The sequence below is a fragment of the Argentina silus genome, assembly GCF_951799395.1.
Source record: "Argentina silus genome assembly, contig: scaffold_59, whole genome shotgun sequence".
Taxonomy (NCBI): domain Eukaryota; kingdom Metazoa; phylum Chordata; class Actinopteri; order Argentiniformes; family Argentinidae; genus Argentina; species Argentina silus.
The window spans coordinates 22,973-35,079 of NW_028152750.1; the positions used below are offsets into that span (position 1 = coordinate 22,973).

Here is a 12,107-nt window from a genome sequence, read left to right on the forward strand (position 1 = left end):
GCAGGAGAGAACTTGTACAAGGGGGGTAGCGGGGATGAAGAGGTCTCTGGGTGGGGTTGGGGTTAGGGTTAGTATAGGGGGGGGGGATAAATGGAAAACATACTCGTGGTTCAGGTATTAACTGCCAACTGAACTTAGTTGGAACAATACAAATTACAATGTAAAACAATAACAATATAATATCAACATTTCAGTATTATATCAAAATAATGATTTAGAAATATGGTACAACCTGTGAGCTGCCTGGTTGCCTTGGCAACGGTAAACTACAGCGCTGTTCATCAGCGGTTCGGGCTCTGGCTCTAACCGTCTACCTTCTCTTAACCGTTAGGAGAAAACGAAGAAAAACAAAGAAAATGTAAACTACAAAACACTCTAACATTAAATCCTACACATACATCTGTATCAGTGGAGTCAGGCAAACGTTACACCAGACTCCCTTCGACATGTTTTGTCAGGTGTCATTTGACAACAACCACTCATCGTAAACGGCAAGCTAGTGCTAACTCGTCCTCGTTTAGGATACCAAGCTAGCGCAATTACCGCTAACAGACTACAAACTTCATATGCTACTATGCCTAACGGTACACTAAATAGAAAGCCTACATTAATGACAAACTGTATTAATGCTTATGCTTAAGAATAAATGGAAAACACACTAGTGAGTCGTCTGGTCCTCAGTCTTTACTGGTTCAGGTATTAACTGCCAACTGAAGAACGCAGCGCAAGCCACAGCTTATATACCCGCAGGTGATCTAGTGCCTTTTATACTCCAAATAGAAATGCGTGAAATTGAATGGGGGGAGTCTGTAAACATGCAAGATAAAGTGCATACATATAAAATAACACATTTACGTAAGTGGCCAATTACATATAAATATATTATGTGCCACATAAACAGTGGAAAAAGCAGTGAAGCCCTTAGCAGACATAGGGGAAAATGTACAGTATATACAAACATGTACAGGAGCAGGACGTATTGTGTCTCTGTTAACACAGTTGTGTCATGTGTAATTGTGTTAAATGATCCATAATAAGTGCTGTCCAGTTTCCTCTATATTATATATAACATGGTGAATAACTCCCCGATATTTCTTTAAGGCCAATATCAGATATGTCTGTCAAGCTCTAATTACAATGAGCTGTCCTACCATTTCTACCTCCATCAGCCTCCTGTTGCACAGTAATGAGTGATAAAGACACCTGATGACAAGGATGAGAAATGTAAAGATCACGGTTTCATCCAAGGCCCATCTACCTTTCATTCAAATTATGCTAAGATTATTATCATTGGTGATTTTAACCTACATGTGGACAATAAGACTGACTCGACAGCCATGGATTTGATGAATCTCTTGAATTCTACGGACTTTATTCAGCGAGTTACTGGGCTCACCCATAACCACTGCCACACCCTGGACCTAGTGATTACAAAGGGTCTTACTCCTGTTGCATCCTCTATTATTTATCTAGCCATGTCGCTGAGCAGATGAGATTCATGATGATGAATATGAATAGTACACCATCAACAGCTTCCTCCTGTGATAATGATTTATTAACCAGCTTCAACACCAAACTAAGGGCAACTATCGACTCTGTAGCACCAGTCAAACAGTTTGATTGATTTCCTGGTGAAATGCATTGCAGACATATGGATGTCACAGAACTAGTCATTCGAGCAAAAACCGAAAGAGAGAAACTGTCTGCATACTTAAAGACACTTCTACTTACAGTAACACTAAGCACCAGGCAAAAAACAGAGGTGTCACCATTGACTCAGATCTTAATTTTGAAACCCATATCAAGAATGTGACTAAAACATATTTGTATCACTTAAAGAAGAGTAAGTAAGTTTGTCGGAAATCTGCCATCGTGGAGAAATTCTGTCTGAAGTTGTCCAAACGACAACATCCTCCCTTATAATAATATAACCCCCCGAAATGAACTTGCAGTGTTGGACATTAGCTGTTGTGTTTCTGCATGCGCACACGATTGGAAGAGGCAGCCCCCAGAGACAGAAAGGTGAGTCCACTCCCCTATAACACCCCTGGCAGTAACAACATGTTTATATGCAAACCGAGTGTCCAGGTAGGACACTCCATTTTAAAAAGCGTGTTTTCCGAACCAAAACAGCGTTTGTAAATGAAATATTTATTTCAAGGGATCTCGTTCCCTGATCTCTACCGATTAAAGATAGTCATTACAACCTTTAGGAAGCTTTTAAAAAGGTTGAATATTACATGGACCTTTACAGAACACAGCTGTAAAGATGCAACCTTTCCTCTCCCAGGCTGACACTGAGAGACGAATGCATGCTTGTATTACTAGCAGCCTTGATTACTGTAACACTCTCCTGTCTGGTCGACCAAAGAAAGCTATTGGCAAATGATACAGAATGCAGCAGCACGAGTCAGATGGAGAGCACATATCATAAAAGTCTCTGCACTAATAACCTGTTCGTTTTATAATTTATTTTAAGATAATTGTATTAGTTTAGAAATCACTCTATGGTCACGCACACCACTGCATGTCAGACATGCTTTTAAGGTATATACCCTGTAGATCCCTCAGGTCCTCAGGTACTGGCCTTTTAACTATTCTGAAGATTCCAACAACACCTATCTACTTCCTGTTTCAAATGAATAATACTGGGCAGAAGTCTGCACAGGGATGCTACAGACACATTAGCACACTGCAAAATACTGTCACCTATCTAACCATCTGTTCCAAAGCAATAGTAATAGATACTGTAGGAGTCTGCAGTGCACAGGGGTTACACACTCATCAGTACCCTCTAAAATACTGTCACTATCATATTTCCTGTTCCACATGAATAGTACTATATAGGAGTCTGCAGAGGGGTTACCTTGTTGGGAAACACAGTGTCTATCTCCTCCTGCAGCTTGGTCATGATGTGAGGGCTGGTTGCCAGATTGTAGGCCAGGAAGGACAAAGAGCTACTGGTGGTCTCATAGAGTGTTTCCACAGTGTATGTCAGTCTAATCAATGAAATCGATAGCTTCATTTATTGAGCACAAAATGATTGAGACTGAAAGCTATATGGAGGAAGTTGTACTGACTGTGAGGAACAGTGGGCTGAAGATGTCAAACTTGAGCATTTTCTTGATGTTGGTCACAAAGGGGTCAGAGGGGTTGTGGAGGGAGTCGATGTCGACACTGAATGAAGTGCTGACGACCACATCCATACTGTATGGTCCAAAGAACCTGGAACACAACCACACAATCTTTGACCACCAGAACCACAACCACAAAATTAAAGGGGGAGTTCACTGAAATTACAAATTCACCTTATCTTCTCGGAGAGAAATACTCACTCTTTTAGTTCAATGGGCTCTTCGTTATTGGCCGTCTTCTTCAGATTGCTGACCAAATTACCAGAGTGCTGCTTCATGATCCCGAACATCTGAGTTGGGAAGGATACATGGAAAAATATGATGATTGATACATGGATTAATATGTGCAAAACATGGGTTAATATCATGTTTGAAACAGGAATTATTTTAATGTTTATATAGCCTGAGAATATACATTCATACAGGATACATTATGTATATAGTCAAGGAATAAGTGACTCCAAAGATGAACTATTATTCTAAACTCTGTCATCTGACCACTGAACTTATCTAAGATAAGATTAAATATACTTTGTTGTCCCGGATGGAAATTTGTCTTGGACAATTAAAGTTGCTGCTTCACACAACACACATAGTACAAATCACATAAACACACACACACACACGTCAGAGTTGTTAGTCATTCATTTATTTGTGTTGTTGGAATGAATAAAAGAAAGAGAGGAGAGATGGGACTGTAACTCTTTGATCCGCCCACTGGTGAAGGAGGGAGACAGGACACTACGGATCCGTCTCCATGCATCATCCTCAGCGATAAACACGGCGTCATACAGAGGCCCGTTGAGATAAAAATTCTAGAAAAATAACAATGATTATATATTGCAAAATTAACCGAATATTAATAATGCTATAATAACAATGATATTATCTATTTAAGGAGCCCTTATGTTTTTTTCCCCATACAACAACTTCAATTTAACGTATTTTCCTCCTGTTAGTGAAAAGGGAGTAGCATTCCTTGATGAGGATGGTTTTGATCATGGCTGTGTCCATGATACACAGGACGGGCTGACGGCCATCATAGATCCTACAGACCAGCAAAAACAAAGATAGTTAGATATACACTCACCCAACACTTTATGAGGAACACTATACTAATACTAGGTAGAGCCTCCCTTTGCTCTCAAAACAGCCTAAATTCTTCGTGACATTGATTCCTTTGAGATTCTGGTCAATGATGACATGATTGCATCACGCAATTCCTGCACATGTTTCAGGTGCACTTTCAAGATGTAAATCTCCCGTTTTGCCACATCCCAAAGGTGTTCTATTGGATTCAGATCCGGTGACAAGGAAGGCCACTGAAGAACACTGAACTCATTGTCATGTTCATGAAGCCAGTTTAAGACGACGTTTGCTTTGTGACATGGTGCATTATCATGCTGGAAGTAGCCATTAGAAGGTGGGTAAATTGTGGCTATGAAGGGATGCACATGGTCAGCAACAATATTTAAATAGGCTGTGGCATTCAAGCAAATATACCGTAGATAGAGACAGACAGACCCATCACAGATCCTGCACTCTTTGAAAAAGTGCTACCTAGAACCAAAAAGGGTTCTTCTTCCACTGTCCCTTTGAAGAAACCTTTTGGGTTCCATGTAGAACCCTTTCCACAGAAGGTTATACAGTACCGTGCGTAAGTAATGGGACAGTGAAGCATTTTTTCTTCTGTTTGGATTTGAAATAAAAACGTAGAGATTTTTATTTTTTATATAATGTACATATTGGTTTATCATTCAGAAATTCCAACACTTTTATGCATAATCCCCCTATTTCAGGCTACACAAAAGTGATAGGACAATTGGCTTGACAAGTGTGTTCGTCAGGTGTGTTCCGTCACATAATTTGTGCAGTCTGCTATTGGTGTCTTGTCAACATGAGGACCAAAGAGATGTTATTGAAAGTCAGGGAAGCCATTATGATGCTGAAATATCAGAAAAAAAATAAACATAGCCAAAACCTTAAACCTACCAAAATCAACAGTTTGGAACTTCATTTAACTTCATTAAAAGGAAAGAAAGCACTGGTGAGCTCAGAAATCGCAAATTACCTAGTAGGCCAAGGAAGACTTCCATTGGATAACCAAAGAATGCTCACCATAATTGAGAATCATTTATTTACATCTTGTCAGTCCAAGTACAAGTAAATGGCTCCAAACTCATTGGACAGCATTTCATCATACAGCAGGACAATGACCCAAAACATACTGCCATAGGAACTAGGGAATTTTTCAGGGCCAAAAAGTGGAAAGTTGTTGACTGGCCAAGTCAGTCTCCAGATTTAAATCCTATAGAACATGCATTTCATTTGCTCAAGAGGAGACTTAGGGCAAAACATCCTAAAAAAACAACAACAGTCGCTGCAACATAGCATTACCAGAGAAGATACCCAGCATCTGGTTGGGTCAATGGGTCACAGACTTTTGCACTTTTGCATACAAAGGATTGGGGACCAAATACTAAACATGAGTGCTTAATTTAGACATTTGATAATGCAAAAGAAGGAAAAATGCTTGGGCACCAAAATGGCTAGAGCCAGCCCTGATTAACAGAACCTTTATCGAGCGCACAACATCACATTAATGCCCATAGGAAGAATGAGAATAGAGTATCAACAAAATAACCAATTTAACACAATTTAAAACAACATACGTCTGTAAGTTTTAACCATACGTTAACGTGCGTCAAGGACAACGCGGGAGAATGATGCCCGTGATGGGCCTAAGCCAAAACTCAAAGAATATCTCGCTGTCCCTCTCCTTAAATATCATTCCCAACAAAGGACAAGGTGTTAGATACATTACAATAGCAAAGGAATTGACAAATGGTGAAAGCTGAAAAATCTGAAACATAGTCAAAACCTTAGACTTGCCAAAATCAAGCACTGATGAGCTCAGCAATCGCAAATGGCTGAGGCTTCACTGCAAGATGCAAACCACTAGTTATTATTAAAAAGGATAGTCAGGTTACAGTTTGCTAAGAAGTACCTAAAAAGCCTGCAGAGGTGTGGAAAAAAGTCTTGTGGACAGATAAGATGAATATTATCAGAGTGATTGCAAGAGGAAAGTTTGGAGAAAAAAGGATCTGCCCAAGGTTTACAGCATACCATCTCATCTGTGAAACATGGTGGAGGGGATGCTATGGTTTGGGCATGTATAGCTGCCACTAGAACTTGCTAACTTATCATAATTGATGATGTTACTGCTGACAGCAGCAGCACAATGTATTCTGAAGTGTACAGAAATATCTTGTCTGGTCGAGTAAAAGCAATGCTTCCAAATTCATTGGATGGCGCTTCATCATACAGTAAGACAATGACCCAAAACATACTGCCATTGGAGCTAGGGAGATTTTCAGGGCGAAAAAGTGGAAAGTTCTTGACTGGCCATGTCAATGTTTGGATTTAAATCCTATTGAACATGCATTTCATTATCTGATGGTAAGATTTTGGGCAAAAAGACCTGGCAAAAAGATGGCTGGCCTGGCAGAATATCACCAGAGAAGATACCCAGCACCTGGTGGGGTCAATGGGTCCCAGACGGTTATTGCATACAAAGTATTGTCGACCAAATACTAAATATGAGTGCATAATTTCGACCATGTATACCAATACTAGACAAAAGAAAAGAAAAGAATCTAGCAAAAGCAAACTGTGTTCTGACAGGGTTTGACTCATCTAATACGACATCAGATCTGGATAGGTTCCTTGATTTCCTCTGAAAGGTGACATAGGCTTGAAAACATGTACACAACATCAAGAAGAAACCATTGATTAAAGCCAAATCAATTGACAGAGGCATGGCAGAAAATGTGTGTTGTCTCCTTAAAAGAAATGTTAAAAATCTCTTTGTTTTCCCTGAATGAAACAAAGCACAGGTGTTTAAAAGGCCAGCCCCACCCCTGATTACAATGATCCACACATGGAGACAGCCAAAGCAACATAGATCAATAAGACATCCCACATGTCACACCAGAATGTGTGTTGGCAAGAGTGTGCCCTTATAGCCAGGATCCACTCTCTGGTCACATCTCCCTGATGTTGGTTATGAAGAACTTTATCAAACGTTTGGATTTGAAATTAAACAATTACTACAAGGTTAAAGTAGAGATTCTCAGCTTTTATTTGATGGTATTTGTATTGTGACGGCCGCCGGGGTGTGCGGGCGCGTCACGGACCCAAACAGTGTAAGCAGAGAGGTCCACACCAGAATTAGAATCCAAGATATTTATTCGGTTAGCGGGGAGAGGGAAATGATAGAGAGAGGGTGGGGGTGAGAAGGCGTCGTGTCGTGAAGATAGCAGGGGGGTTCGGTACACGGTGGGTGGTCCTCTTACGTTCCAGGTCGGGGCGGCAGCGGGGTAGTCAGACAGGCGAAGGTTGGCAACGTAGCGGGCTCTCCTATGGTCAGGGGTCATACACTGGACAATGGTGACTTGGCTTATTCTCTCTCTCATCAACTGCTCCTTGGTTCGCCGTAGCAACTCCTCCCCACTGGGTGCTCCGTGGGCTACTTTTGTACAGTCTCTGCTGCTCCTGCTGATGCCCTTCACCTGTGCCTTGATGGGCAGGAACTCCATGTATGGGCATACGGTGATTATCTCCACGGGTTGCAGCTGTGGCCCCTTGGGGCGCAGGAACTCCATACATGGTCCTGCCAAAGACAACACGGGGCAAGAGAGGGACAGCAGAAACAGCAGAGACAAAGCGAGGCGAGATATATACTCCATTTACCACCGTCCCACACTCGCGCATGGGCTTAGGCATTGGCCGGGCGCCACATATCCCCCTCCTGAGCTCCGACCTCGCGGGAGGGGCGGCCCAGCCTCCTAGTGCGTTCCGCCGTGAGAGAGCGTCGGCGTTCCCATGCGCGGCCCCGGCTCGGTGGACCACGTCGAAGGAGTAGGGCTGAAGGGAGAGGAACCAGCGGATGACCCGGGCGTTGCTGTCTTTGTTCCTCGCCATCCATACCAGTGGTGCGTGATCGGTGACCAGGGTGAACTGCCGCCCCAGTAGGTAATACCGGAGGGACTCCAGTGCCCATTTAATGGCCAGGCATTCTTTCTCTATCGTTGAGTAATTTTTCTCTCTTGGGAACAATTTACGGCTGATAAACATGATGGGATGTTCCTCGCCTTCTCTTAGCTGGGAAAGGACGGCACCCACCCCGGTCTCCGATGCGTCCGTCTGTACCACTAGCGGCTGTGGGAAGTCCGGGGTCACCAACACTGGGTCCGTGCAGAGGGCCTCCTTCAGCCCTGCGAACGCCTGTTCCGCCTCCGGCGTCCATTCGACCCGATCCGGCATGCGCGTGCGGGTGAGGTCGGTGAGGGGTCCTGCCAGGGAAGAGAAGTGGGGAACAAAGCGCCGATAATAGCTGGCAAGCCCTACGAAAACCCGTACCTGTTTCTTTGTCTGGGGGCGGGGCCACCCGCGGATCGCCTCGACTTTCCCTACCTGGGGCTTGACACACCCTCTCCCGATCGTGAACCCCAGGTAGTTTGCTTCTTGGAGGCCGAGCCGACACTTGGCTGGGTTTGCGGTGAGCCCCGCCTCTCGTAGGGCTTGCAGCACAGCCTCCATCTGTTTCAGGTGGGCCCCCCACTCCTCTCCGTGGATGATGATGTCGTCAATGTAGGCGGCCGCATATTCGCGGTGGGGACGGAGCACGTGATCCATAAGCCTCTGGAACGTGGCCGGCGCCCCGTGAAGCCCGAACGGTAGCTGTACGAACTGAAATAGTCCGTCCGGGGTGGAGAACGCAGTTCTCTCTCTGGCCTCAGGTGCGAGGGGCACCTGCCAATACCCTTTAGTGAGGTCCAGGGTGGTGATGTACCGGGCCCTGCCCAGCCTCTCGATCAGCTCGTCGACCCGTGGCATTGGGTAGGCATCAAATTGCGAGATCGCGTTGAGCTGGCGAAAGTCATTACAGAAGCGAATGCTCCCGTCGGGCTTGGGCACCAGCACGATGGGGCTGCTCCAGGCGCTCCGCGACCGCTCTATGATGCCAGCCTCCAGCATCGCCTGCACCTCCTGGGTTATGGCCGTCTTTCGGGCCTCGGGGATACGGTAGGGCCTGAGTTTTACCGTTTTCCCTGGGGTTGTTATGATGGGGTGGGTGATCAGGGTGGTGCGCCCGGCGGTGGAGGAGAAGACGTCGCGGTGCCTGGCGACCACCTCGGTCAGGTCGTGTCGTTGTCGTTCGGTCAGCTGCTCCCCGAATGGCACGTCCTCCGACTTGGGTTTCTGTGTGGAGAGGGGGTTTGACACAGACAGCATGGCGGCGGGGGCCACCCATTTCTTTAATAAATTCACATGATAAATCTTGGTGGGCTGCCGCCTTCCCGGCTGTCTTACCCGGTAGTTGACTGGTCCTACCTTCTCCATCACCTCGTATGGCCCGTTCCACTTTGCCAGGAACTTGCACTCGGAGGTAGGTACCAGGACAAGGACCTTGTCTCCCGTCACAAACTCCCTCGGCTGCGTCCCCCTGTTGTAGGTTCGGGCCTGTGCGGTCTGGGCCGCCTCCATGTGTTCCCTCACCAGGGGCCACAGGGTGGCCATCCGTTCCCGGAGCTCCTCCACGTGCTCGACCATCGTGCGGTGGGGGGATGGCTGGCACTCCCAGGCCTCCTTAGCCAGGTCTAGCATTCCTCGGGGCCGTCTCCCGTACAGCAGCTCGAAGGGTGAGAACCCCGTGGAAGCCTGGGGCACCTCCCGTATGGAAAACATCAGGAATGGGAGGAGCTGGTCCCAATTCCTCCCATCCAACTCCATCACCTTTTTTAACATCTGTTTTAGTGTCTGATTAAACCTTTCCACTAAGCCGTCTGTTTGGGGGTGGTATACTGACGTGCGAATTTGCGTTATGCGCAGGAGTCGACACACATCCTTCATAATCTTGGACATAAATGGGGTGCCCTGGTCAGTTAAGATCTCGTCGGGGATGCCGACCCGCGTGAACATTACCACCAGCTCCTTGGCGATACCCTTGGTGGCCATGGTGCGGAGGGGAATGGCCTCGGGGTACCGGGTTGCGTAGTCCACTATCACCAAGATGTACTGGTACCCACTGCTGCTCTTGGGGAGGGGCCCGACCAGGTCCATCGCAATGCGGCTGAAAGGAACAGAGATAATAGGGAGGGGGATTAAGGGGCTTCGTACATGGGGACGGGGCGCCACCATTTGGCACTCGGGGCACTGCCGACAGTGAGTCTCCACCGCTTTCTTCACTCCGGGCCAGTAGAACCGTGCCTGAATCCGATCCAGGGTTTTCGCTACCCCCAGGTGCGCTCCCAGGAGGTGGGTGTGGGCCATCTGGAGAACTGAGGGAATATAGGCTTTGGGCACCACTAGCTGTTCCTGTCTGGCCCCGTTAGTCATGTTCATACGATACATTAGACTGTTCTTAATGGCAAAATGTGGGTTTGGCAAGTCCCGTACCCCGTCCATCCGCTGCCCATCAACCACGCTCACCTGCTGCAGCACACTGGCTAGGTTGCGGTCCTCCATCTGAGCTGTCCCGAACCTCCCCTTCAGGCGGGCGGGCAGTGGGGCGGCGTCGGAATCCTCCAGGAACATCCCCATTAAGTCGGCGCCATCGTCAGGGGAGGGTGAGTCGCTGTCCGTGACGACGGCTTGGGTCTCCGCGAAGGCCCGTTCTGCGGCGGCGCTGCCGGCGCCCTCGGAGATGGGGTCCGTGGAGTCTCCCGCTCCCTCCTCGTTCACGGCGCACAGTTTGGGCGGTCGTGGGGTTCTCTTCCCTCGGTGGGCCCCCCGGGCCGGGTCTTCTCGGGTCATGTGGCTCCACAGTTCCTGGAATAGGGGAGTGTCCCTCCCGATCAGCACCTCCACGGGCAGCTCCGGGACGACTCCAACCGTCCCCTGGAAGACGCCCCGGGTGGTTTGGAGCCGGACGTGGGCAGTGGGGTAATGCCTGGTCTCCCCATGGATGCAGGTTACGGCGAGGGTTTCGGGTAGGTAGGGCCGTTGGGTGTACTGGGGCCTGGCGAGCGTCACCGCGCTACCCGAGTCCAGGAGCGCCGTGGCGTCCTGCCCATTGATGCGCACCGGGGTGATCGGGGGTGTTCCCGTCGGCTGAGCCCAACAGGCCGTCAGGAGCCCGCAGGGACGTCCGGGGTCGCTCGCCGAGGGCATGGACGCCTCCTGGGCGTGGGGGCAGGCCCAGGACAGATGACCCACCTCACCACAGGAGAAACAGCGTCTCCGGTCGGCCGTCGCCTCCGGGCGACTCGTCGGAACAGGGGCGGGATTCTTTTCGGTGTCCGGGCCACCCTCATCACGCCCTGGGCGGCCTGGTAGCCTTCCACCAGGGATACCAGCTGCTCGGCGCTCTGGGGGTTGTTCTGGCACGCATACCTCCGGGCCTCGTGGGGCAGTGCCCTCATGTATCGGTCCATGACCACCCTCTCCACCGGCCCCAGGGAAGGGGGGTCAGATACCAACCACTTGTTGGCCACCCAAGTCAGTTCGTGCATCTGGGCCCGGGGGAAAGCGGCTGGGTCGAAGGTCCACTCGTGGAGCTGTTGGGCCCGGGTCAAAAGGGTGTGGCCGAGCCGCTTGACGACCTCCGTCTTCAAGGTTGGGTATGGCACAAGCCCGTCCGCGCAGAGGTCCTGATAGCAACTTTGGGCCATGCCAGACAGAAATGGAGCCACCAGGCCTGTCCATTGATCGGGGGCCCAGCCTTCCCTCTGTGCTGTCCTCTCGAATATCTGGAGGTACGCCTCCACGTCGTCGTCCCCCGTTTGTTTGACCAGGAATTGGGCCGGAGTGGCGGACTTGTGCTGGCCCTTGGCCAGCAGGCCGGCGACGAGCTCCTCATGGCGGGCTTGCTGCTTGACATTGAGGTCCACGAGCTGCGCTATCAGCGCCTGGAAATCCGTACCAGTGGCCATGGCGGGGTGTGGACTGGTTTCCCGGTGCTTGGCCCCC

The 12,107-nt window shown here is 48.5% G+C and overlaps 1 pseudogene across 1 annotated transcript in view; it reads right to left on the minus strand.

Moving 5' to 3' along the window:
* Window positions 1-9,695: 9,695 nt before the first annotated feature.
* The window catches only part of LOC310824649 (cytochrome P450 3A27-like), a 63,501-nt pseudogene continuing 61,089 nt past the window's right edge, over window positions 9,696-12,107 (minus strand). Inside the window, exons 13-14 of the transcript in view lie at window positions 11,360-11,746; window positions 9,696-9,857 (exon numbers count right to left, since the gene is read on the minus strand). The product of the transcript in view is annotated as a cytochrome P450 3A27-like (transcript). The remainder of the gene's footprint in view (window positions 9,858-11,359; window positions 11,747-12,107) is intronic.